Here is a 10,558-nt window from a genome sequence, read left to right as displayed (position 1 = left end):
AGGGATGGCAGCAAGTTGATGCCAGGCATCTCCAGCACAGCTGCCTCCACCCCAAGTCCCCAAATCCTGCCCCAGACCATGGACTGATGCTCTGGAAGAGGCGTCCTGCAATGAAATATTGACTGACCCAAGGGCAAAAAGTAGGAGCAGTGAAACTGGGAAGCTGGATGGGATCAGGACTGGTTTTGAGCTGTTTTTTGAGCTCAGTGGATGGGGAGATGTTGCTCATGCGGCCACACAACATCAGGGAGGGACAGTGGCAAGAGGCTTGCTGGCTGTCATCCTTGCCACCCAGCTCTGCTGCACCCACAGTGCTGCTGGGTGCTTTTTTGCCATTTATTTGGGGTGAGAAAATGCCCCATTTCCATGGACACGACCTCTCCTACCAACAGAAAATCCACAGCTGAAGCAAAACCCTACAAGCACTATGATATGGGTAACTGAACACGGGAGGATTTGGGGATGGGTTAGCAGGTGACCAAGCCACTCTGACAATTTCTCCATCTCCTGTTCAATTTAGTGCGGGGTCACGAGGTCCAACAAAGGCAAGTGACGTTCTTGTCCCCACTGAAGCCAGATGGCAGCGCATCCCCTCTGTGCCTGGACACCCTGGGAGTATTTTTAAGCTCTGGGTTTAAATGTTACCTGAAGACCCTGGTGGAGTGGATGAGCCCTTCGCGTGATGCTCAACTCCCAGCCCCGAAGCACCTCCAGCCCCAAGCTTCCCTGCTCCGAGGGGGGATGCGAAGGGTGTGATTTAATGACAAAAAAGCTGGTTTTTAACTGATGTCATCATCCTGCTGACAGTCCTGCCTGCGGCTGGTGGCTCCTCCAGCTCCATTCCTTGTGGATGCATCTTCCAAAGCGACAAATCGAGGCCTTGAATGGGTTTTTAGGGAACGTCCAATTTGGTGGCCACCAAACCAGCATCATATGGAGGTCCCGCACCTGCACATGGTGGGTCCTGGGGAATCCTCCATCCATACAAAGATGAAGCTGCCGTGCCCCTTCCAGCACTCCCCACACATTTCCCATTTGCATCGTCCCCCTGGAGAAGATCTTTAGGATGGAAGAAGATTTTCAGAGGTCTGGGCAAAGAGGAACCCTATGACCTCCAAGGCCACGCTTGCCTCAGGCAGAAACCGCTTTTTTGTTCCCCATGCATCAGCACAACAAAATTCTTTATTGCTGCACCTCGCTGAGCAATTTTTATTTATTTCTTCAAAATCTTAAATAAACCTGTTTTTTAAAAGTACCTCTGGAACAAGGGAAATGTATTATTATGGTAATTGTCTTGTGCTAATTATACTTATTACTATAATAACCGTTTTGTTGTCACACAAATAAAGTGGATTACATCATTTGTAAGTGCCAGAGGCAAGTGATGGCTCTGGAGCAGCGAGCAGGCGAGTTATGCGGGTTTTCATGCTTGGCTTGGGTGAGATGGCTTGGGGATCCAAAGGGAGCTGATTTGGGTTTCAAGGGAAGATGATTTGGGTTCCAAAGGGAGCTGATTTGGGATCCAAAGGGAACTGATTTGGGAACCAAACAGAGCCAGTTTGGGATTTGGGATCCAGAGGGAGCTGATTTAGGATCCAAATGGAGTCAACTGGGGATCCAAATGGAGCCGGTGGATCTGTTGGGTGGGGAGGATGAAGCCTTGAAGCCTGCAAACCCCTCTGAGGTGCCATCAAGAGGTGGGTGACGAAGGCAAGGAGAAGGGAAGGAGGGATGCTGCTGCTCCTCTGACGGTGCCCTCCTGCTGGCCCTGGTCACCTCCCTCATCCTCGGATGGATTTTGGGTGCTATCAAGGATGCGGCAGCAAAACCACCCCTACCCAATCCACCTTGCAGCCTCTCTTGGAGGCAGCGAGCCCGACGCCACCTCTCCCTCCGTGAGCCCCCTGTATGCTCCGGGGCTGGAACCCCGCGGCCGGGGAAAGTCCCGCGCGGGCGCTGCGGGTCCTCGGCCCCGCTCGGCTCCGCTCCTCGCCCCGGGGCCGGCGGCGCCGACGCCTCGGCATGCTGCAGCAGGTCGGGCGCGCCCGCCCAACCAGCGTGAGCGGCTGGGGAGGCGCCGGCCGCCGTCGGGGTTTTGGGGTGAGTTTTGCACAATTTGGGTCCTGCAAAGTGCTTCGAGTCCGCCCTCCCACTCCTCCTTCACGAATTGTCCCCAATTTTCCCCTTTGCAGCCCAGCTTTCCTCTTCCAGCCTCAAAAAAAAAAAAAAAAAAAGCAAAGAAAGAAACAAAAAAAAGCACCAAGCCCCGAACAAGCAGCTCTTCGTTTTCCAGGCCGTTCGATAAAAGGAGGTGTTTTACCTTTTTTTGTGCGTGTGCGCATGTCTGTGTGTGTGTGTGTGTCTCCTTCCTCCTCTCCCTCTGATGGGCCCCTGGAGCTTATTTTACACGAAAGCAACACAGGTTGATGTATTTTTAAATGGCTTGATTTTATCACCCTGCTTAATGATTTGTCGCGTTATTTATTAGACAGTGTGATATCCAGAGGGATTCATCGCATTAACGTATAAATAATGTGGCAAATAGTTCAATAGAGCCATAAAAAAGGGGATTTAGAAATAAATTGACCTATGTTTGCTACATGTAAACGAAGGTGGTGAATGATAATGTGTGTCATGCCCTTAAGCGTGAAAAATGGGGGCCAAGAATAAATCAGAAAGTTTCTTTAGCATGTAAAACTGCCAGGCAAAACCAAAAACCCCGAAGTTTGGGGATTTTTACCCCTTTTTTTGTCCCTTTGCTCCAGCCCTGATGACGTTTGGATGTGGCCGCGCATCTCCTGCAGGCTCGGAGGTGCTCAGAGGGATGCGGGTCCCTCCCTGCTGGGAGGTTTGCAGGATCCGGCACGGCACCTCCGCAATAAATAAGACCCCGCGTCCTTATCGACGCCCCACAATGCTGATTAAAGCAATAACCCAAACCGCTCCGCGTTCCCACGCTGAGTTACGAGTTCACAATACCGCCTGATGTTGGGCAATAATTATTTTCGAATCGGGTTTTTCCTTGCCTGGCCAGCCCACCGCCTCCGAGGCAGACCTGGGGAGCTTTTCCTTCTGATGGGGGAGGCAAAATCACAAAATCCAGCACCGGGGTCAGCCGAAATCCCGCCAGCCCCAACCCGTGCACAGCTTTGGCTCAGAAACGCAGGCACCATTGCCTGCCAGAAAGATATCTGATCTCGGCATCGGTGCCAAATGATTTTATTCCGCAGCTGTAAGACAGATCGCTATTTTTTCTCTTTTACAACGTGCTACGGTTTAATTATTTAACACCATGGGGGTATGCAAGATGACACAGACAGTTGCGAGGGAGAGCGCGCCAAGCTAATTGATGGATGGCCCCGATGAAGGATTGACGGTGGTGCCAAGCAGAAGAGGAAAAGGGAATTTTCTGCTGGTGTCACGAGGCATCACCAGAAGAGTGGGGAGAAGAGGTGGGCACCTCCAGCTGGGCTCAGCACCCCCAAAACCGTTAGCCTGTTTGCACCCACCCACCCTGGACTACGTGCCATCGCGTGGCTAATTGCAAACTTTGGAGCTCCCTGCTTTGCAGAACTGTTGTTTGCAAACTCCAGGCTCCATTTGCAAAGTTTTGCAAAAAAAAAAAAAAAAAAAAAGGAAAAAAAAGAATCTTCCATGCTCTTGGTAGGGTTCTGCACTTCCTGCCTCAGTTTCCCCTGATCCCCTTCGTAAAGCTGCTGTTGGCGGACAAGGGGAAGCTTGTGGATAAGAAGAGATTAATATTGTTAGCACTTTAGAGGAGCTTAAGGGCGTTGGGTAACCGATCTGTCTGCAAATTTGCTCCTTTTTTTGTGCCAACAGCAGCTCCGCAGGGCAGTCATTATCTCCCGACCGGCTTTGCTCTCTGCCTTGCTTCTATTAACCCCACCAGCAAACCCCAGCCTCCATCTGATTTGGCACTTTGGGCTCCTTTGCGAAGTATTTATTAACCTTGTGCAGGGGATGGGTTTTCCAGCAGGGAAATGCATCCGTTAGCAAACATTTCTTTCCTTTTCCCCCTCCTGGCTGCCTCCGGCTCAGTCTGGCTCTCGGAGAAAAACAACCCTCAGTGGCCAAACCTTCCCAAAACCCGGAGTCAGCTCATGGAGCCCTTCCCGGAGGAGGAGGGCAGGATCCCCGGGCTTCCTTCACGAGGAATAAACGCTCATTTTAGTAGCCAATTTGATTCACTTTTCAAGGAACAGGTTTTCATGCTTTGTGCATTTATTTCCTAATTTTATTATGCCATTTAATTAGATCATGCACATTGGTTTTATTGTTAAAACATGTCCTTGTTTTCTTTATAACTGGATTTCATGGCACTACAGGGACATTTAGGAAAATATCACATTCCAGCATCGACCGTCGAAATCAGACCTAGATCTGAACGGAGCTGCCGGCTCGTAAATCTCGCCCCAGATGGAAAAAGCGGGATATTATTCACAGCGTGCGGAGCGCCGGTGGTTCCGGGAAGGGCCGCGCACCCCCTCGGAGCACTGAAATTACAGCCCGAGGAGGGACAGCGAGGAAGGGCACCGAGGGGTTGTTTGCAGGATTCCTCTTTACGGGCTGATAACGGCCGGGGGCTGCCCCCCCGAGATGCTGAGCTCTGCCGATGGGAAAGCTCTCCGCTTTCTCCTCTTGCCTTTGAGGTCTTCTCCTGCCGAGGAGCCGTTTCCCACGTCCCTTGCAAAAGCCATGTGCGACCCAAGCGGGACGGATTAGCGCGGTCTTGAAGGGGAGCTGGGGAGGAAGGGCGACTTTTCTCGCCGTGGGTCGGAGCAGATGGCTGGAAGCGATGAGGAACGGGGTCTGGGAACTTCCCCCGGGATGCCTGAGAAAGGGGAAGGGAAAAGAAAAAAAAAACGAGGAATCCGCAGATTTTTAGACACTTGATCAGATGGTTGGAGGTTGACTACAGGAAACTGAGAGCCTGGGGCTTTGTCTGCGGGTTCCCGAGGGCTGGGGGCTGGCGGGGGGCTGGAAGGGAGCCGGCGGGAAGCAGAAATCAATTAGTGCTGGGGAGAACTTGAGCCGGTTCAGACGGATCCATTTGGAGGAGGCACGCAGCGAGCGGGGCCGGGCCGCGCTGCAAATCATTGGCGAGAGGCACCACACGTCCTCGGCTGTAATTCATGGCAGAGCGGGTCCCATCCTGCCCCCTGCATCCAGCCCTGGCTGCGAACCATGTGGTGGACAAGCAGCTTTTGTAGGCTCAGCTTGCTCTGGAGTTGGTCACCGAAAGGTCTGGTTGACGGGTGCCATTTGGGGTGCTCTGCCTTGGAGGGGATGCTCTGCACGGGGACGTCTTCACGCGTGGTGCAACCTGCCCTGGCCTTGAGGCCAAATGGGGTGAAAAGGGCTTTGTGGTGATTGCTGGATGCTGGGACATCTCAGCTTCTTCTCTTCTTTCTTCCCGCTGCCAGCACCCAAGGAGACGCAAGGAAAAGATGAGGGCAACCAGGTCTGGTGGGTCAATGGGAGCAAAGCAGAAGACTTTTGGTGCTGGAGGGATCTGGAAGGGAAAGGAGATACTGGGAAAGTGGCTGCTCCTTGGGAAGATGCCCCCAGGAAATCACATCCCATTGGAAATTAGATTTGAAGCACATGAAGACAGTGAGCACGGTGACCCAGCAATCGCACTGATTTTCCTGCAGCTCTTCCTCCAAATGGTTCCCATGAGACCTGGGGCCACGGGAAGGTCTCTTTTCCAGCCTTCACCCCATCCACGGCTCCTTTGCCTCCAGGAGCCTGGAAAACCGGAGCCCAGAGCCAACACAACGTGCCATCGGCACCTTCAGCCCCTCTGATGCTTCATCCCCTGCAATAAACAGAGAGGTTCATCACCTGCCCCCGGCACAGGACCCCTTTTACAGCCTGCTGCAAACCCCATGGCTCGGGACACATCGGCCCTGATTTACACCTGCAGAAACAGCCAGCGCCAACGGGGTGCAGGTCCTGAGCCCCACAGCAGGCTGAAGGCACCCGCAGCATCACCGCTTCAGCTCCAGCCGGGATGGATTTGGCCCAACTCGTTTAAAATTCCTTTCTCTGCACACGAAACCATTTTCTGCGAAGTTTAGCCTTGGGGAGATTTATTTCCTTGTTAGCTCAAGATTTTCCTATTAGCCCATCTCAAAGAAACATGGCTGCATTTTCTCCAGTGCACCAGCTGTTGTGCGAGATGCAGGTACATATTACAGCCGTCATTAAACGGGCTGTCATTCCTAGCTTCCTAATTACCGTATGAATAGAGAGTAGCATGAACAGAGCGGCCGATTGTTCCACTGTGACTTACACGGGGAATCAAAAATGGAAGATGCATGCACTGCACTCGGGTCTTTTCCCTTCGAAACCTAATTGGAAAGGAAACTCGAGTCGGATCTGGCCGCCTGCGTAGCGCCATGCCTTGTTTTTCAAGAGGGTTTTGCAAAAAGGAAAAGCCCCCGGTGTGCTTCCAGCCTCTCCCCCTCCTCGTTCCTCCTTTCGTTGGTTTGAAACGTGTAATTTAACAAAGCAGCACAACTGAAAATGAGGGAGGACAAACATATGGTAAAGTGGATGCAGGGAATATTCCAATAAGCAGTAATATACTGCGAAGATGTATCCTGGCTGCAGTCAGCAGGTTTTTGGTGGTTTTATGTGTGTGGGTTTTTTTGTTGTTGTTGTCATCTTTGGGTGCTTTTTGTTTGTTTGTTTGCTTTTTTTATTATTATTATGTTGTTTTTTTTTTCATTAATAGCTCCATCCTTTGTTGCAGGAAGTCATGGTGTAGTTTTCCACAGAAATTTCTTTTTTCAAGCTCTTTCCCGTGAATAAATAAATAAATAAATAAATAAATAAAAATCAGCATTGCTGCACCGGGGTCACAAAGAGCCCATCGGCGAGCGGCAGCACGCTCAGCATCCAGACGCCCTTGATTTGCAGCACCTATTACTGCCATTTTATAGACTGGTGAAGGAATAAAAATAAAAACACAACAAAGGACGGCACAGAGGTACCAAGGGCTGGTCCTGGCAAAGGGAAAGCCGAAGCTTTGTTCAAAATGTGATCCGAAAATGAGCTGAGACACAGCCAGCGCACAGGCTTGTGGTGCAGGAGTGACACCTGCAATCACCCGGGGTTCTCTGCTGTCTTCGGCACCCACTTGGGCAAGGTCTAGAGGGAGAGTTTGCTCGTGTGTGGTTTGGATTTCACCACTGCCAACCCACCCGGTGTCTGGAGATGTCTTAAAGCGTCCTGCCTTGTGGGGCCGCCAGCTGTCCGTGAATGTTGCACCCCTGCTAGGGAGCGAGGAGCCCTCGGGGTCTCCTCTGCTCTCCCCAAGCGCATGAAATTTGGGAAAAATGAGGTTTGGGGTCTCTATCTGATGCAACCCATCCTGCCCTTTACAGGGCAATTTTTATGCTGAAAAGGGAGACAGGAACTTCACGGCATCCCCTTGAAATCATCAGCACATCAAGGTTTTGGGACCCCAGAGGGGCATCTCTGTGAGGTGCCAAGGGAGGCCAAGCAAGCAGACCTCACCAAGACACCTCTCATCTCATCCTCTCCCACATCAGAAGGACAAATTGACCTGGTGGCACCACACCAAGGGTCCCACGAGGACAGCGGATACCCGGTGATGCTGCAACCACCGGGCTGGCCAGGGAGGACACAGGAGAGCCCGGCCTCCACCGAGGAGGCCACATCGAGGTGCAGTGCTCCAGCTGCTCGGGTTCTATCGACCGACCCCGTCCCCTTCCCACCTCGCCAGAAACCCCAGCCACGTTCTCAGGATTAACCATTTCCAGACATCCCCACCTGCAGTCAGGGAGGGGAAGCACAGCACTAGCTGGTGGCCTCAGCGAGAAATAGGGCAAATCTGGAGGAAAATGGGGTTTTACAGAGCTGAGGGGACGATCCAAGCAAGCTGCCTACGGAGAAGTGGTGTTACACCTCCTGGAGCCCTCAGATGGAGATACGAAGGGTTTTTCCTGAAGGTGCATGAACCTGTCTGGGTGAAATGGGATGCGGGTGGAAAACCATCATGTGCATCATTCCCTGTAGAGTTTGTTTTGGGTGCAAACGCATTATGGCACAGGAGGTGTTATAGGCTAACGGGATGTGCAAGGTCCAAGCCTGCAGCTCGTGGAGGGTAACATCAAGGCAGAAAAGCCAAGGAGCTCATTAGGGCACAGACAGTAGGACATGAGACCTGGGAATGATGCCGTTCCTACACAAAAATCCCCCAAATGGGTTGCTCGCCATCAACCCCAGCCCTTTTTTAAGGGGAGATGAGCCCCTTTGGACACCTTCAGCCCCACAACTCATCCTGATGTTGTTTCCTGCTCCCTTCTCCTCCACCCTGGACCAACACGACCCCACAAAAAGGGGGCTGTGGAGGGGGTCTTCCCCCCCTCGCCCCGTCTTTGTTCCTCGCCAGCTCCATCTGCCCGGCTCCCCACCTGAAGGCAGCGCGGTCCCTCTGTGGCATCTCAACGCGTTGCCGTGGAAACCGCAATATCCCGACCCGAGGATGATGGCTGGGAGTGGGAAGGGAACAGCAGGAAACAGTTTCCATGCAAATATCCGTTGTAATAAAAGGCCAATAAATAAACAAGCAAAGGAACTGGGGAGGAGAAGAAAAGGGAGGGGAGGGGGATTATAAAATGGAATAAAAAATGGGGCGCCGGCTCGCGCCTGAGGAGCTCGTTACCTGGAGCTCGGCACGTAAACGAGCTTTGTGTTAATTGTGGCTTCGTGGGACACGTTGGCAGAGGGGGGGCGTTGGACAGGGGTTAATGAGAGACCCCGGGGCTCACATGGTTCTGAAGGGTAATTAGCACCAGGCCCTAACGAGCTTGGCAGTGTTGGGGTCGTGGCAGGCAGGGATGGAGGGGAGAGGTCCTGTGGGGCGCAGGCAACCCCATGGCTCATGTAGGGGGTGGTTTTGAGGCACCCCCATTGACCCAAAACCACCATCTTTCCCCCCAAAATGGACCACCTGGGTTTATATACCCTGGGATGGGGCAGCACGGGATTGGCTGGGAAGACAGGGTGGTTGCAGGGGATTGGCTGGAAGGAAAGCTAGGTGGCAGCAGAGGATTGGCTGCGAGCAGAGCGAGGTGGCAGCAGGGGATTGGCCAAGAACACAGCTGGCAGAGCGCGATTGGCCGAGGGCTCAGCCCCATGGGGGACCCAGGCAGGATGCGCCCCCTGGGGTGCCGCAGTGGGGCAGGGGGCTCCCAGCGGGAAGGGGGCACCAGAGGTGGGCTGCGACCCCAGAGCACCAGAGGTGGGCTGCGACCCCAGAGCAGGACGCGGCCCCTTTAGGATCTCCTCTTTGGGGCACCCCAAAAAAAAAAAACACAAAAACATAAAAAAAAAAAAAAAAACTAATTTTGGACCCAACTGCAGCAGCCGTAGCGGCGGGGATTACCCCGCTGCAGCATGTGCCAGCTTGCAGCATCCCTCGGCTCCGGAGCCCGCACGTAGGATATCGTGCAAGGGGAGGGAGGAAGCAGGAACGTGGCTGGCCTTGAGCAAGCCGCGGCCCCCGCGCCTCAATTTCCTTGCCCGAAATGCCAGGACGACACCCAAGGTGGCCCTGGTCCACTGGGGGCACATTATTTGCAGGCCTGACTTCGGCACCGTAACCGTGTCCCCCATGGGGGTTTTGTTGGGGTAATTATAGTTTGTGTAAGCGGCCACACCTATAACCGAAATAGCTGTGACCGAGCCCAGTTTGCGTGCAGATCCACCAAAACTGGGAGCCCCAAGAGGGAAAGAAACGCAGAGAGTGTTTTTGGCGAGATGGAGCGTTTTTGGTAATTTCGATTTCCATGCAGAAATACCGACTTGGGTCTGAGTGGAGGAAAAGCAAAGCGAGGTCCCACCGTGGGGTCCTTCTCAAAGCTCCGTGACTGCTACCAGGAACCCAGAGACCACGGTGATGGGTGCCCATGGCCGAGCCCAGCAAGGAGCAGGAGTGACGGGGCCGTATCCTGCCGTAGCTGCCCGATGTGGCCTGAGCTGTCCATGCAGCATGGCCAGGGCTGTTTGAAGCACCAGGGCTGGTCCTCATCGGTCTTTCAGCTGCAGCCTGCTCAATGTTCCTGGTTCCCATCATGGGTGATGGATGGAGCATCGTGTGGGACCCAAAACTTGGGGATTTCTCACCCCAGCAATGATGTCTGCACCCCTGGGTGCAAGCCCTGAATGGCTGCTCACTTTTGCATATCCCCGATGGATTTGGGGCCTGGAGCAGCATCCCTGCCAGCCCCAGGGCTTGCGTTTTGGAGAGCGGTGGCACCCAGCTGCCCTGCCACCAGGGGCTCCTGCGGGTAGGATCTGGCCCTGGCCTCCGTGCACAGAGGGGACCCCTCTGCCCTCCCTCCCCCCAGACCACGTATGTTCCCAAACCTCCGATTCCCTAATTTTTCCTTTTAAAAAAACCATTAAGGTTATACAACCACATTAGATGTCTCCTGACGGACAAGAAAGGACACGAATCCAACCTTTCATCATTCCCACCCCCAAATAAATCCAGACAAGGTTC

The sequence above is a fragment of the Aythya marila genome (genome assembly GCF_965140915.1).
Source record: "Aythya marila genome assembly, chromosome: 30".
NCBI classification, from domain to species: Eukaryota; Metazoa; Chordata; class Aves; order Anseriformes; family Anatidae; genus Aythya; species Aythya marila.
The sequence above is the reverse complement of the archived record's forward strand: the minus strand, read 5'-3'. Positions refer to the sequence as shown.